We start from the raw sequence: 15,994 nt of genomic DNA on the forward strand, positions 1-15,994 counted from the left end.
ATCACCTCTACCTCCCAAACACCACTTGAACCTCTCCAACTTCACTGGAGTCCACCATTAAGCCTCTCATGGGATCCTGCCAAGCCTCCTAACTGTTCTCCCACTTCCACCAAACTTCCTTGTCCATCCAGTTGCCAGACTGATCTTTCAGAAAAATGAATGGTGCCTTTTGCCTCCCCTACTCAAAACCCCAGAAGGCTTCCCACTTCACTTGGACTAAAAGGCAAACTCCTCAACATGACTTAAATATAATGAGCTGCATGACCTGGCCCTTGCCAACCTCCCCATTCTCACCTTTCTCTATCCTGGTCATTGTGGGCCTTCTTAGAATACTCTGACTACTCCATGATCCAATCTCCATCCTTCCTGCGGGCTTCCACCTACCTCAAACTGTCTTTCTCCATCTTTTTAAAATCGTTAACAGGTTTTTAAACATACAAAATATTATAGTGGGTCACAGAACATGCCCCCAAGTACACATCACTCAAACTGAAAAAAATAAAACATTTGTCCTATTTTTGTATCAGTTGGTTAGATTTTTAGGATAATAAAAAAACACAAAATACAGCTACCATCCCCTTTGGAGCCCACCCCCCCAATCCCATTCTCCTTGCCACCCCGCATAGGGCACAAACCTTGGTTACTTCTGGGTGTGATTAAAGGCAGGATACAAGTAAGTCCTCAGTTTCTCTCTCTAATTTCTTTTTCTCTCTCTGTCTCTTTTCCCTTACTCCTTTCATGAGAATTTCTCTGACCCTTTGCTATTTGTCTCTCAGAAACAGACAGGGTCCACAAAAGGGAACATGATTGGTGATATTTGGGCTCAGGATGGTCGTGAGAAATGAAGAAGCCTATACTCCTAGCAGTCCTTGTATGTTCCTGGATTCCTGGGCTTAAATTCCTCAAAGAACATGGGCCTTGGAGTCAAGTGGACTCTCTTGTAGGTAGAGTTCCAGAGCAAAACACTTAACCGCTCTGAGCCTCGGTTTGTGCTTTGAGTATGAATTTCAGAAATTGTAATTAAGGTTCTTAGGAATTTTTTAAATAACAAGTAGTTTTGCCCAACCCTACTTAGGAACCAAGAACAGAGGGCTGACTGATGGTTTTTACATAGAATTTCAGATACTTTTCTCTCTGGGAACCAATTCTCCTCCCAATGTATGCTTAAAACTTTAATGACCTTCTTTGTCATAATCTTAGGCAGTTTACAGGCATGACCTTATAAAAATATACCGTAGGTATATCCCCAGTCCATGACTTACTAGCTATGCTTACCTTGGTCAAGTTGCTTTGCCTTTTTTGTTTGTTTCCTTAGCTTTGGAGTCCTCATCTGTACAAAGGGATGCATATTTGTAAGGACAAAAAGACGTGATAATGTTTGGAAAATGCTTTTCACAGTGCCTGGTATGCATTCAGTGCCCAACACAAGGGACTCCTTATTAATGTCAGTTCCCTCTGTCCTGAGTATATCCTTGTTCAGCTGGTATTTGAAGGCCCAGTGTCTCTCCTTTCTGGTGTCCAAGGAAGCTTGGCACTTTCTCTCTAACCAGGAGCAAGGTGTCAGTTCAGAGGGAGTCTGATCCTCTGGGTTATATCCCAGGTTATGGCTGGATTTTACTCTAGGCAAGTGCCTGATTCTCTGGCCTGAACTCACCTAACTTACACTCGCATTCAGGTTTTCCTTCGTTCTCCTGACCTTAGGACCTTTTTTTGACCCATTTATTTATCTTCCCTGAGATCCAAGGACCTTACAAGTCAACACATGAAAGAATGCCATTTTCTGTACTCAAGAAACCTCCCTAGAAGATTTGATAATACTGTCTCATAGAATGGGGTGTTGAGTCAGGAGTTGAATTTTCCCTCAGCTGCTATTCATCCCTTTGAGCACCCTTTTTTGGGACCATATGGGAGATAAATTACTATGAGGCAGTACGTTCCTTCAAGTTCTTTCCTATAGGACACTTGAATGCATTTTCACGTGTTCATGATGTCTCTGGAACTCTCCTACCAACATTCATGATTGTGCTAAGACACATTCATGGGTTATTGGCATATGAGTAGCTGATCTTCATTACCATGAGTTGCTGAGCAATTTAAGTTTTCACTGTGTATAATAGATGTAAGATGAAATCTCCTTCCATGTGGTAAAGCCTTGGTAAAGTCACGATGATTAGCTTTGGGACCTCCTTCCATACACATCATCTTTTAGAAACCATGCTCAAAAATAAAAATTGCTCTTACTGAAAGGAAGTCATGCACATGGTAAATAAAATAGTGGTGACCAGAAAGTACAAACGAGCTTGTGATAAAAGGCAAAGGTCTGACACCCCATCACTTCCCACTCCCCAGTTGTGCTTCCCAGGGTAGATCATTTCAATAATTCCCGCTTGCACTGTTTTGGCAGTTACCGTATTACAGCTAAATAAAGTGCTTAATCTGCTATTTCACATCATCCATCAACTTTAGCCATCATCAAGTGACCACATTCTTCTTACAGAAGAGAATTTAACTCATTCACTGTGTCTTCATTCTGCCCTCACTTTCTTTCTCTCAGATTTTATACTTTCTTTTGATTTTTAGTTTCTCTATTGATGACTCTAGTAACTTTAAATAATGTACTTAACCCTCAGTTCCTTGCATACACCTTAGTCACTTTAACTTTTCTTTTCTTTTTCTATAAAATGAGGATATTACCACTTCTATCCTTCCCTTCCTTCAATCTCTCTTCCTCATTTCTACATCCTCTTCTTACCAGGTTCATTATTATTTACATCCATTTTTGGAAACCTAAAAAACATTTTCTGCTTTGAAAAGCAGTACAAGTTCTTTTACTTTTTAATGAATCTCTAATAATTTTGATCATAGGTCCACATTTCTTCACTGAGTGTAGGTTGGACCAGAGAAGGAGATTAAATCCTGGTGTCAAGTCCAAATCCTCTCTATATCTTTATTCCAGTCATTTCTGAAAGGACTGCCAAATTTGAGTTTGACTTATATGTGATCTATGCATCAAACATTCTCTCTCTCTCCTTCTCTCTCTCTCTCTCTCTCTCTCTCTCTCTCTCTCTCTCTCACACACACACACACACACACACAAACACCCATACAATTAAATGGTTGCCAGGCAATTGATCGTTAAACCACTTAATCTTATAACAATTTATAAAATGGGTGTCCTTATAATCTCTATTTTATACCTGGGAAAATTTGGTAGCAAGGACCTAAATAACAGGCAAGGTCTCATATAGTGTAAGTGGTAGAGCCTGGAATTGATTCAAAGGCAGGCAGTCTTGTTCCAGAATTGGTCCTGGTGACCACCATGTTATTCTACAATAAGTTTCTCTCTTTCAGTTTATCAGAATCTGTAACTATTGACAAATTAACCCATGCTGTTAAAACAGGTGGAACAGCTCACAGATGTATGAATAGTGGTTGACAATCAATCACCCTACTTTCAAAACCCCCACCAATCCCAGACATCAGAGGTTACAGAGAACAAAGTTACCTGATTGATTTTTTTTTAAAACTTTCCTCAGGTTCATAGAAATCTCTAAAAGCAGACTGACCCTATCCTGAGTAGATATTCTTTTATTTTGTCAGAAAAAGATTGCAATTTTCTGTGACTTGCTACATTCACAGAGCAGGTTAACACACGTAGATTAAATTAATTTTGTTATATTAAAATCTGCACTAGGGGAAAAACTGGAATTTATGCAACAATGCCCTGATTGCTTCAAGTGTTTCATTTAAAATTTTTGCAGACAGGAAGAAAAAAGTCATTTTTACATTTACTCTCCTTTCTGTAGTGCATCTTTTTATTCTCAGCCTGCTTTTAAGTATTTAAACGTGTTTTTGTTTTTAAAGCAGTTAATTAATGGTGTGCATTAGTGACATTTTTTTGTTATTATTTTTTTTACATCTTTATTGGAGTATAATTGCTTTACAATGGTGTGTTAGTTTCTGCTTTATAACAAAGTGAATCAGCTATACATAAACATATATCCCCAAATCTCCTCCCTCTTACGTCTCCCTCCCACCCTCCCTATCCCACCCCTCTAGGTGGACACAAATCACCGAGCTGACTTTCCTATGCTACGTGGCAGCTTCCTACTAGCTATCTATTTTACATTTGTAAGTGTATGTATGTCCATAGCACTCTCTCACTTCATCCCAGCTTACCCTCCCCATCCCCGTGTCCTCAAGTCCATTCTCTAGGTATCTGTCTTCATTCTTGTCCTGGCCCTAGGTTCTTCAGAAACATTTTTTATTTTATTACTAGATTCCGTATATATGTGTTACTATATGGTATCTGTTTTTCTCTTTCTGACTTACTTCATTCTGTATGACAGACTCTAGGTCCATCCAACTCACTACAAATAATTCAATTTCGGTTTTTTTATGGCTGAGTAATATTCCATTGTATATATGTGCCACATCTTCTCTAACCATTCATCTGTCGATGGACACTTAGGTTGCTTCCATGTCCTGGCTATTGTAAATAGAGCTGCAATGAACATTATGATGCATGACTTTTTTGAATTATGATTTTCTCACTGTATATGTCCAGTAGTGGGTTTGCTGGATCGTATGGTAGTTCTATTTTTAGTTTTTAAAGGAACCTCCATACTGTTCTACATAGTGGCTGTATCAGTTTACATTCCCACCAATAGTGCGAGAGGGCTCCCTTTTCTCCACACCTTCTCCAGGATTTATTGTTTGTAGATTTTTCGATGATGGCCATTGTGACCAGTGTGAGGAGATACCTCATTGTAGTTTTGATTTGCGTTTCTCTAATGATTAGTGATATTGAGCATCCTTTCATGTATTTGTTGGTAATCTGTGTATCTTCTTTGGAGAAATGTCTACTTAGGTCATCTGCCCATTTTTGGATTGGGCTGTTTGTTTTTTTGATATTGAGCTGCATGAGCTGCCTCTATATTTTGGAGACTAATCCTTTGTCAGTTGCTCCATTGGGAAATATTTTCTCCCATTCTGTGGGCTGCCTTTTTGTCTTGTTTCTAATTCTGTGCAAAATGCCATTGGTAGTTTGATAGGGATTGCATTGAATCTGTAGATTGCTTTTGGTAGTATAGTCATTTTCACAGTGTTGATTCTTCCAGTCAAAGAACATGGTATATCTCTCCATCTGTTTGTATCATGTATAATTTCTTTCATCAGTGTCTTATAGTTTTCTGCATACAGGTTTTCTGTCTCCTTAGGTAGGTTTATTCCTACGTATTTTATTCTTTTTGTTGCAATGGTAAATGAGAGTGTTTCCTTAATTTCTCTTTCAGATTTTTCATCATTAATGTATAGGAATTTTATATCCTGCTACTTTACCAAATTCATTGATTAGCTCTAGTAGTTTTCTGGTAGCATGTTTGGGACTATCTATGCATAGCATCATGCCATCTGCAAACAGTGACAGTTTAATTTCTTCTTTTCCGATTTGGATTCCATTGATTTCTTTTTCTTGTCTGATGGCTGTGGCTAAAACTTCCAAAACTATGTTGAATAATAGTGGTGGGAGTGGGCAACCTTGTCTTCTTCCTGATCTTAGTGGAAATGGTTTCAGTTTTTCACCATTGAGAATGATGTGGGCTGTGGATTTGTCATATATGGCCTTTATTATGTTGAGGTAAGTTCCCTCTGTGCCTACTTTCTGGAGGGTTTTTATCATAAATGGGTGTTGAATTTTGTCGAAAGCTTTTTCTGCATCTATCGAGATGACCATATGGTTTTTCTCCTTCAATTTGTTAATATGGTTTATCACATTGATTGATTTGCGTATATTGAAGAATCACTGTTTTCCTGGGGTAAACCCCATTTGATCATGGTGGATGATCCTTGAATGTGCTGTTGGATTCTGTTTGCTAGTATTGTGTTGAGGATTTTTCATCTATGCTCCTCAGTGATATTGGTCTGTAGTTTTCTTTTTTTGTGACATCTTTGTCTGGTTTTGGAATCAGGGTGATCGTGGCCTCATAGAAGGATTTAGGGAGTGTTCCTCCCTCTGCTATATTTTGGAAGAGTTTGAGAAGGATAGGTGTTAGCTCTTCACTAAATGTTTGATAGAATTCACCTGTGAAGGCATTCGGTCCTGGGCTTTTGTTTGTTGGAAGAATTTTAATCACAGTCTCAATTTCAGTGCTTGTGATTGGTCTGTTTATATTTTCTATTTCTTCCCAGTTCAGTCTCGGGCAGTTGTGCTTTTCTAAGAATTTGTCTATTTCTTCCACTTGTCCATTTTCTTGACATAGAGTTGCTTGTAGTAATATTTCATGATCTTTTGTATTTCTGCAGTGTCAGTTGTTACTTCTCTCTTTTCATTTCTAATTCTATTGATTTGAGTCTTCTCTCATTTTATTTTGATGACTCTGGCTAGTGGTTTATCAATTTTGTTTATCTTCTCAAAGAGGAAGCTTTTTGTTTTATTGATCTTATCTATTGTTTCCTTCATTTCTTTATCATTTATTTCTGATCTGATCTTTATGATTTCTTTCCTTTGGCTAACTTTGGGTTTTTTTGCTATTCTTTCTCTAATTGCTTTGGCTGTAAGGTTAGGTTGTTTATGTGAGATATTTCTTGTTTCTTGAGGTAGGATACTACTGCTGTAAACTTCCCTCTTTGAACTGCTTTTGCTGCATCCCATAGGTTTCGGGTCATTGTGTTTTCATGGTCATTTGTTACTAAGTGTTTTTTTATTTCCTTTTTGATTTCTTCAGTGATCTCTTGGTTCTTTACTAGTGTATTGTTTAGCCCCCATATGTTTTTATTTTTGACAGATTTTTTCCTGTAATTGATATCTAATCTCATAGTGTTGTGGTCAGAAAAGATACTTGATATGATTATAATTTTCTTAAATTTGCTAAGACTTGATCTGTGACCCAAGATACGATCTATCCTGGATAATGTTCCATGAGCACTTGACAAGAATGTGTATTCTGTTGTTTTTGGATGGAATGTCCTATAAATATCAATTAAGTCCATCTTGTTTAATGTATCATTTAAAGCTTGTGTTTTCTTATTAAGTTTCTGTCTGCATGATCTGTCCATTTAAGGAAGTGGAGTGTTAAAATCCCCCACTACGATTGTGTTACTGTCAATTTCACCTTTTTATGGCTGTTAGCATTTTCCTTATGTATTGGGATGCTCCTATGTTGGGTGCATAAATATTTACAATTGTTATATCTTCTTCTTGGATTGATCCCTTGATCATTTTGTAGTGTCCTTCCTTATCTCTTGTAATAGTCTTTATTTTAAAGTCTATTTTGTCTGATATGAGAATTGCTAGCCCAGCTTTCTTTTGATTTCCATTTGCATGGAATATCTTTTTCCATCCTCACACTTTCAGTCTGTATGTGTCCCTTGATCTGAACTGGGTCTCTTGTAGACATTCATTCAGTCTATGTCTTTTGGTTGGAGCACTTAATCCATTTACATTTAAGGTATTTATTGATATGTATTTTCCTATTACCATTTTCTTAATTATTTTGCGTTTGTTACTGTAGGTCTTTTACTTGTCTTGTGTTTCCTGCCTATAGAAGTTCCTTTAGGATTTGTTTTAAAGCTGGTTTGGTGGTGCTGAATTCTCTTAGCTTTTTCTTGTCTGTAAAGTTTTTAATTTCTCCACAAAATCTGAAGGAGATTCTTGCTGGATAGAGCAACCTTGGTTGTAGGTTTTTCTCCTTCATCACATTAAATATGTACTGCCCCTCCCTTCTGGCTTGCAGAGTTTCTGCTGAAAGATCAGCTGTTAACCTTATGGGGATTCCCTTGTATGTTATTTGTTGCTTTCCCCTCGCTGCTCTTAATATTTTTTCTTTGTATTTAATTTTTGACCATTTGATTAATATGTGTCTTGGCATGTTTCTTCTTGGATTTATTCTGTTGGGACTCTCTGTGCTTCCTGGACTTGAATGACTAGTTCCTTTCCCATATTAGGGTAATTTTCAACTTTAATCTCTTCAAATATTTTCTCAGTCCCTTTCTTTTCCTTTTCTTCTTCTGGTACCCCTATAATTCGAGTGTTGGTGCATTTAGTGTTGTCCCAGAAGTCTCTGAGACTGTCCTCAATTCTTTTCGTTCTTTTTTCTTTAGTCTGCTCTGTGGTAGTTATTTCCACTATTTTATCTTCCAGGTCACTTTTCCGTTCTTCTGCCTCAGTTATTCTGCTATCGTTACCTTGTAGAGAATTTAAAATTTCATTTATTGTGTTGTTCATCATTGTTTGTTTGCTCTGTAGTTCTTCTAGGTCCTTGTTAGACGTTTTTTGTATTTTCTCCATTGTATTTACAAGATTTGGATCATCTTTATTATCATTACTCTGAATTATTTTTCAGGTAGACTGCCTATTTCCTCTTCATTTGTTTGGTCTAATGGGTTTTTTCCTTGATCCTTCATCTGCTGCATATTTCTCTGTCTTCTCATTTCACTTAACTTACTGTGTTTGGGGTCTACTTTTCACAGGCTGCGGGTTCGTTGTCCCCGTTGTTTTCCGTGTCTGCCCCCAGTGGCTAAGATTGGTTCAGTTGGTTGTGGACCCTTCCTGGTGCAGGGGATTGTGGCCTGTGTTCTGGGGGATGAGGCTGGATCTTGTGTTTCTGGTGGACAGGACCACGTCCAGTGACATGTTTTGAGGTGTCTGTGACGTTATTATGATTTCAGGCAGCCTCTCTGCTAATGGGTTGAGTTGTGTTCCTGTCTTGCTAGTTGTTTGGCATAGGGTGTCCAGCACTGTAGCTTTATGGTCATTGAGTCAAGCTGGATTTTTGCATTGAGATGGAGATCTCTGAGAGAGCTTTCGCCTTTTGATATTATGTCGGGCTGGGAGGTCTCTGGTGGACAAATGTCCTGAACTCAGCTCTCCCACCTCAGAGGCTCAGGCCTGACACCCGGCCAGAGCACCAAGACCCTGTCAGCCACACTGCTCAGAAATAAAAAAGTATTATTAAAAATAAAAAGTAATTAAAAAAAGAAGAAAAGAAGGGAGCAACCAAACCAAAAACCAAATCCACCAACAATCACAAACACTAAAAACTATACTTAAAAATAAAATAAAGACAGAACCCTAGGACAAATGGTAAAAACAAAGTCATGCAGACAAAATCACACAAAGAAACATACACACTCATAAAAGGAGAAAAAGGAAATATATATATATATATATATATATTAGAAAAAAAGGAACACAGCAACGAAAGCAATAAACAAATGTACCAGTGATAATAAGCTCTAAATACTAAACTAAGATAAACATAAAACCGGAAACAAATTAGACGTAGAAAGCCAACCCCAAGTCTACAGTTGCTCCCAAAGTCCATCACATCAATTTTGGGATGATTCGTTGTCTATTCAGGTATTCCACAGATGCAGGGTACATCAATTTGATTGTGCAGATTTAATCCCCTGCTCCTGAGGCTGCTGGGAGAGATTTCCCTTTCTCTTCTTTGTTTGCACAGCTCCTGGAGTTCAGCTTTTGATTTGTCCCCGCCTCTGCTTGTAGGTCACCTGAGGACGTCTGTACCCCACCCAGACAGGACGGGGATAAATTAGCAGCTGATTAGGGGGCTCTGGCTCATTCAGGCCAGGGGGAGGGAGGGGTACGGAATGCAGGGTGAGCCTGTGGCGGCAGAGGCCAGCATGACATTGCAGCAGCCTGAGGCACAACGTGTGTTCTCCTGGGAAAGTTTTCCCTGGATCATGAGACCCTGGCAGTGGCATGCTGCACAGGCTCCCGGGAGGGGAGGTGTGGATAGTGACCTGTGCTTGCACACAGGCTTCTTGGTGGCTGCAGCAGCCGCCTTAGTGTCTCATGCCCGTCTCTGGTGTCCACCCTGATAGGCATGGCTCACGCCCGTCTCTGGAGCTCATTTAGGCGGTGCTCTGAATCCCCTCTCCTCACACACCATGAAACCTCTTGCCTCTTTGGCAGCTCCAGACCTTTTCCCGGACTCTCTCCTGGCCAGCTGTGGTGCACTAGCCCCCTTCAGGCTGTGTTCACATGGCCAACCCCAGTCCTTTCCCTGGGATCTGACCTCCAAAGCCCAAGCCTCAGCTCCCAGCCTCCACCCACCCTGGTATGTGGGCTGACAAACCTCTCAGGCTGGTGAGTGCTGGTTGGCACCAATCCTCTGTGCGGGCATCTCTCTGCTTTGCCCTCTGCACCCCTGTTGCTGAGCTCTCCTCCGTGGCTCTGAAACATCCCCTCCACCCACCCACCATCTCCGCCAGTGAAGGGGCTTCCTAGTATGTGGAAACTTTTCCTCTTCGCAGCTCCTTCCCAGAGGTGCAGGTCCCATCCCTATTCTTTTGTCTCTGTTTTTTCTTTTTTCTTTTCCCCTACCCAGGTACGTGTGGAGTTTCTTGCCTTTTGGGAAGTCTGAGGTCTTCTGCCAGCATTCAGTAGGTGTTCTGTAGGAGCTGTTCCACATGTAGATGTATTTTTGATGTATTTGTGGGGAGGAAGGTAATCTCCACATCCTACTCTTCCGCCATCTTGAAGCTATCTCCTTAGTGAGACTTTTATTCTGTATCCCTCTTGGAATTCATAGGCCTTCTTGGAGCTGTGGGTTAATAGTTTTGCCTCATATTTGGAACATTTTCTACCATTAAATGCTCAAATATTTTTCTGTCCCTTCCTCACTTCCTCTTTTTTCTTCAGTGACAACAATTACATGTAGGTTTGGTGACTTGATGTTGTCCCACAGGTCAAGGAGGCTCTTTCTGTTTTTGTTTGTTTGATTTTTAAATGCTTTATTGAGGTATAACTGACATACAAGAAAATGCACATGTTTAAAGTACACAATTTGATATGTTTGGCACTTGACCCATGAAATTATGTCCAGAATTAAGAAACAATTCCTTGTGCCCCTTGCAACCCCTCCCCCTGATTCTCCCTGACACTTCCCTCCCCACCACCAGGAACAAGCACTATTACTTTCCATTTTCTAGAATTTTTCACAACTTATGATTGTCACACACACACACACACACACACACACATGCATGCACGCACACGTGCACATACATCATGACATGAACTTTTCTTGGTCTGGCTTCTTTCAATCAGAGTAATTATTTTGAGATTCACCCATGCATCAGTAGTTCATTACAATTTATTGCAAACTAGTATTCCATTTTGTAGATGTACAGCCGTTTATTTATGCCTTCACCTGCTGACAGACTTTTGGGATGTTTCTAATTTTTGGTTATTGCATATAAAGCTGCCATGAGCATCCATGTAGAACTTTTGTGTGGGTGTATGGTTTCATTTGGCTTTGGTAAATACCTAGGAATGGAAAGGCTGTGTAATATGGTAGGTATGTATTTAACTTTTCAATGAACTACAAAAATAGCTTTGCAAAGTGGTTGTGCATTTTACATTTCCATAGTGGTATACAATGGTTCCAATTCCTTCAAATCCTAGCTCATACTTGCTATGGAGAGTCTTTTTAAATCTTAGCCATTCTAAGAGTTGTGTAGTGCTATCAAATTGTGGTTTTTAGCTGTAACTCTCTAATGACCAGGGATGTTGAACATGTGCTCATGTGCTTATTTCCCATCTGTGGATGAATGGTGAAGTATCTGTTCTAGTCTTTTGTCCACTTTTAACTCGGTTGTATGTATTCTTAATATTGAGTTTTGAAAGTTCTCTCTATATGTTCTGGATAACTGCCCTTGATCAGATTTATTTATGTTCTTTCTGAGAATACTTGGCCCAACACAAGGTCAGAACAGGTTTTCTTCTAAAGCTTACCTTTAGGTCTGTCATCCATTTTGAGTCCATTTTTGCTGATATATAGTAAGAGATATTAATGCTCATATTTGAGGGATAGGAATATCCAACGTTGCTAGCACCACTTCTTGAAAAGACAATCCTTTCTACACTGAACTGCCTTTCTAACTATGTCAAAAATGAGTTGTCCTTATGCGGGTGGGTTTAGTTCTGCATTATCTATTCTGTTCCAGTGGTCCATTTGTCCATGTTCATGCCAAAATCACAGTGTTGTGATGACTATCGCTTTACAGTAAGTCTTGAAATAAGGTACTGTTAACTCTCCAAATTTGTTCATCTTTCTTAAGGTTATATTGGCTGCTTCTGGTCCTTTGTATTCCCATGTGAAATTTAAAATATTCTTGAAATTTAAAATTTCTACCAAAAAAAGATCCCTTCTGGAATTTTCAGTGGGTTTGTGTTGAGTCAATTTGGGAAGAACTGACATGGTAACTACATTGAATCTTCTGAACAATGAGCATGGAATATCTCTCCATTTATTTAAGTCTCCTTTGATTTCTCTCAACAGCAGTTTCGCGGCATATAGCTTGAAGGTGTTAGCCCTGAGTATCTCATATTTTCTGTTGTGGTTATACATTTATTTTAATTTCTCACTGCCTGGTACGAGTACATACAAATACAATTAAGTTTTCTATATTGATATTGTATTATATCCTCCAACCTGGCTAAACTGGCTTATGAGTCCAGTTCCTTTTTTTTGTGGGTTCCTTACGATTTTCTGTATATAAGACCATGACATCTTCAAAGAGAGATCATTTTACTTATTCCTTTCCAATCTGGGTGACTTTTATTTCTTTTTTTATCTTTTTTTCCCTGGCTAGACCCTCCCTCCATAAAAGTGGTGAGTGTGGACATCCATACCTTGATCTTGGGGGGCAGGGGCGAAATCATTCAGTGGTTCACCATTAAGTATGGTGTTAGCTGTTAGGTATTTTTCAGTGCTCATTATATCTGGCTGAGTAAGTTGCCTTCTCTTGCCAGTTTGGTGAGAGCTTTTATCATGAAATGGTGTTGGATTTTTTAAATGCTTCGTGAAGATGATGATATGGGTTTTTCTTTTCTCCTGAATTTGGTTTGTCAGCATGGTGAGTTACTCTCTGATTTTTGAAAATCTGGTGAACCTTGTATTCCAAACCCCAAGTGATAATGATGTATTAATTTTAAAATATATTTTGTATTTGACTTGCTGAAATATCATTTAGTAATTTTGCATCTTGTTCATGAGTGATGTTGGTCTACACTTTTCCTTTCTTGTAATGTCTTTTTCTGGCTTTGGTGTCAGAGTGATGTTGGCATCACCAAATGAGTATGAAAATTAAATTTAAATTAATGTGAAGTTTTCTGAAGGAGCTTATGTTAAAATGGTATTATTTCTTCCTTTGTGTTTGGTAGCTTTCACCAGTAGAGCTATATGGAGTTTTCTTCGTGGGAAAATGTTTACTTGTGAATTAAATTTCCTTGGTAGGTATAAGACTCTTCAGGTTATCCATTCTTACTGAATGAACTTTGGTAGTTTTTGTATTTCAAGAAACGTGTCCATTTCATCTAAGTCGTCAGATTTATTGGCATAGAGTTGTTCACAGTATTTCTTTGTTATCATTTTAATATCTACAGACTCTGTCATGATGCCACCTGCCTCATTGTGAGGTTGGCAATTTGTGTCTTCTCTCTCTTTTCCCTGAACTGTTAACCTACAGGTTTATCAGGTACATTGATCTTCTCCAAGGAAATAGCTTTCTTTGCATTCATTTCCCCTATTGTCTTCCTCTTTCTGTTTTACTGATGTCTGCTCTGATCCTTACTATTTCCTTTCTTCTTTACTTTGGCTTGAATATGGCCTTACTTTGGCTTGAATTCTCCCTCCTTTCTTAAAATGGCATCTGAGGTCACTGATTTGAGGCATTTCTTCTTTTCTTTATATATAAAGAGTATTTCTTGCAGACATTTGCAAGCGTATTGCTGGGGTTTGTTTTTTTGGTGATAGCCTTTCAAAATCTTTGATGGATATTGAACTTTGAAAGTTTTAAGATTAATGGCATTTTCTGTATATTTTTATTTATTATTACTTAACTTATCTGTCCAATTTTCAAAGGTATTTTAAAACCTCCCACTCTAGTTCTTCTTGTGATTTTAAGATTTCTATGCTACTGGTTTCTGGGGTTTCTTGTTTTAATCCACCCTGACAATATGTGTTCGAACTGGTATATTTAGACCATTCACATTTAAAGTCATTATTATTACTATAAATTTTTACATCTTTATTGGAGTATAATTGCTTTACAATGGTGTGCCACTTTCTGCTTTATAACAAAGTGAATTAGTTACACATAAATACGTTACCATATCTCTTCCCTCTTGCGTCTCCCTCCCTCTCTCCCTCCCTATGCCAACCCTAAAGGCAGTCACAAAGCACCAAGCTGATCTCCCTGTGTTATGCGGCTGCTTCCCACTAGCTATCTACCTTAAGTTTGTAGTGGATATATGTCCATGCCACTCTCTCACTTTGTCACAGCTTACCCTTCCCCTTCCCCATTTCCTCAAGTCCATTCTCTAGTAGGTCTGTATCTTTATTCCTGTCTTACCCCTAGGTACATCATGACATCTTTTTTCTTAAATTCCATATATATGTGTTAGCATATGGTATTTGTCTTTCTCTTTCTGACTTACTTCACTCTGTATGACAGACTCTTGGTCCATCCACCTCATTACAAATAGCTCAATTTCATTTCTTTTTACGGCTGAGTAATATTCCATTGTATATATGTGCCACATCTTCTTTATCCATTCATCCGATCATGGGCACTTAGGTTGTTTCCATCTCTGGGCTATTGTAAATAGAGCTGCAATGATCATTTTGGTACATGAAACTTTTTGAATTATGGTTCTCTCAGGGTATATGCCCAGTAGTGGTATTGCTGGGTCATATGGTAGTTGTATTTGTAGTTTTTGAAGGAACCTCCATACTGTTCTCCATAGTGGCTGTACCAATTCACATTCCCACCAGCAGTGCAAGAGTGTTCCCTTTTCTCCACACCCTCTCCAGCATTTATTGTTTCTAGATTTTTTGATGATGGCCATTCTGACTGGTTTGAGATGATATCTCATTGTAGTTTTGATTTGCATATCTCTAGTGATTAATGATGTTGAGCATTCTTTAATGTGTTTGTTGGCAGTCTGTATATCTTCTTCAGAGAAATGTCTATTTAGGTCTTCTGCCCATTTTTGGATTAGGTTGTTTTTTTTTTATGTTATTGAGCTGCATGAGCTGCTTATAAATTTTGGAGATTAATTCTTTGTCACTTGCTTCATTTGCAAATATTTTCTCCCATTCTGAGGGTTGTCTTTTGGTCTTGTTTATGGTTTCCTTTGTTGTGCAAAAGCTTTCAAGTTTAATTAGGTTCCATTTGTTTATTGTTGTTTTTATTTCCATTTCTCTAGGAGGTGGGTCAGAAAGGATCTTGCTGTGATTTATGACATAGAGAGTTCTGCCTATGTTTTCCTCTAAGAGTTTGACAGTTTCTGGCCTTACATTTAGGTTTTTAATCCATTTTGAGATTATTTTTGTCTATGGTGTTAGGGAGTGATCTAGTCTCATACCTTTACATGTACCTGTCCAGTTTTCCCATCACCAATAATTGAAGAGGCTGTACTTTCTCTACTATACATTCCTGCCTCCCTTATCAAAGATAAGGTGACCATATGTGTGTGGGTTTATCTCTGGGATTTCTATCCTGTTCCATTGATCTATCTTTCTGTTTTTGTGCCACTATCATACTGTCTTGATTACTGTGGCTTTGTAGTATAGTCTGAAGTCAGGGAGCCTGATTCCTCCAGCTCCATTTCTCGTTCTCAAGATTGCTTTGGCTATTCGGGGTCTTTTGTGTTTCCATACAAATTGTGAAATTTTTTGATCTAGTTCTGTGAAAAATGCCAGTGGTAGTTTGATAGGGATTGCATTGAATCTGTAGATTGCTTTGGGTAGTAGAGTCATTTTCAGAATGTTGATACTTATCCAAGAACATGGTATTTCTCTCCATCTATTTGTATCATCTGTAATTTATTTCATCAGTGTCTTATAATTTTCTGCATACAGGTCTTTTGTCTCCTTAAGTACGTTTATTCCTAGATATTTTATTCCTTTTGTTGCAATGGTAAATGGGAATGTTTTCTTGATTTCACTTTCGGATTTTTCATCAT

General features: G+C 38.5%; 1 protein-coding gene across 1 annotated transcript in view; it reads left to right on the top strand.

Annotated features, from left to right (window-relative positions):
• Positions 1–15,994, top strand: part of LOC132418301 (doublesex- and mab-3-related transcription factor C2-like) — a 346,095-nt gene that overhangs the window by 231,197 nt on the left and 98,904 nt on the right. The window lies entirely within an intron of this gene.

The sequence above is a fragment of the Delphinus delphis genome, chromosome X (assembly GCF_949987515.2).
Source record: "Delphinus delphis chromosome X, mDelDel1.2, whole genome shotgun sequence".
In the NCBI taxonomy this organism is placed as follows: domain Eukaryota; kingdom Metazoa; phylum Chordata; class Mammalia; order Artiodactyla; family Delphinidae; genus Delphinus; species Delphinus delphis.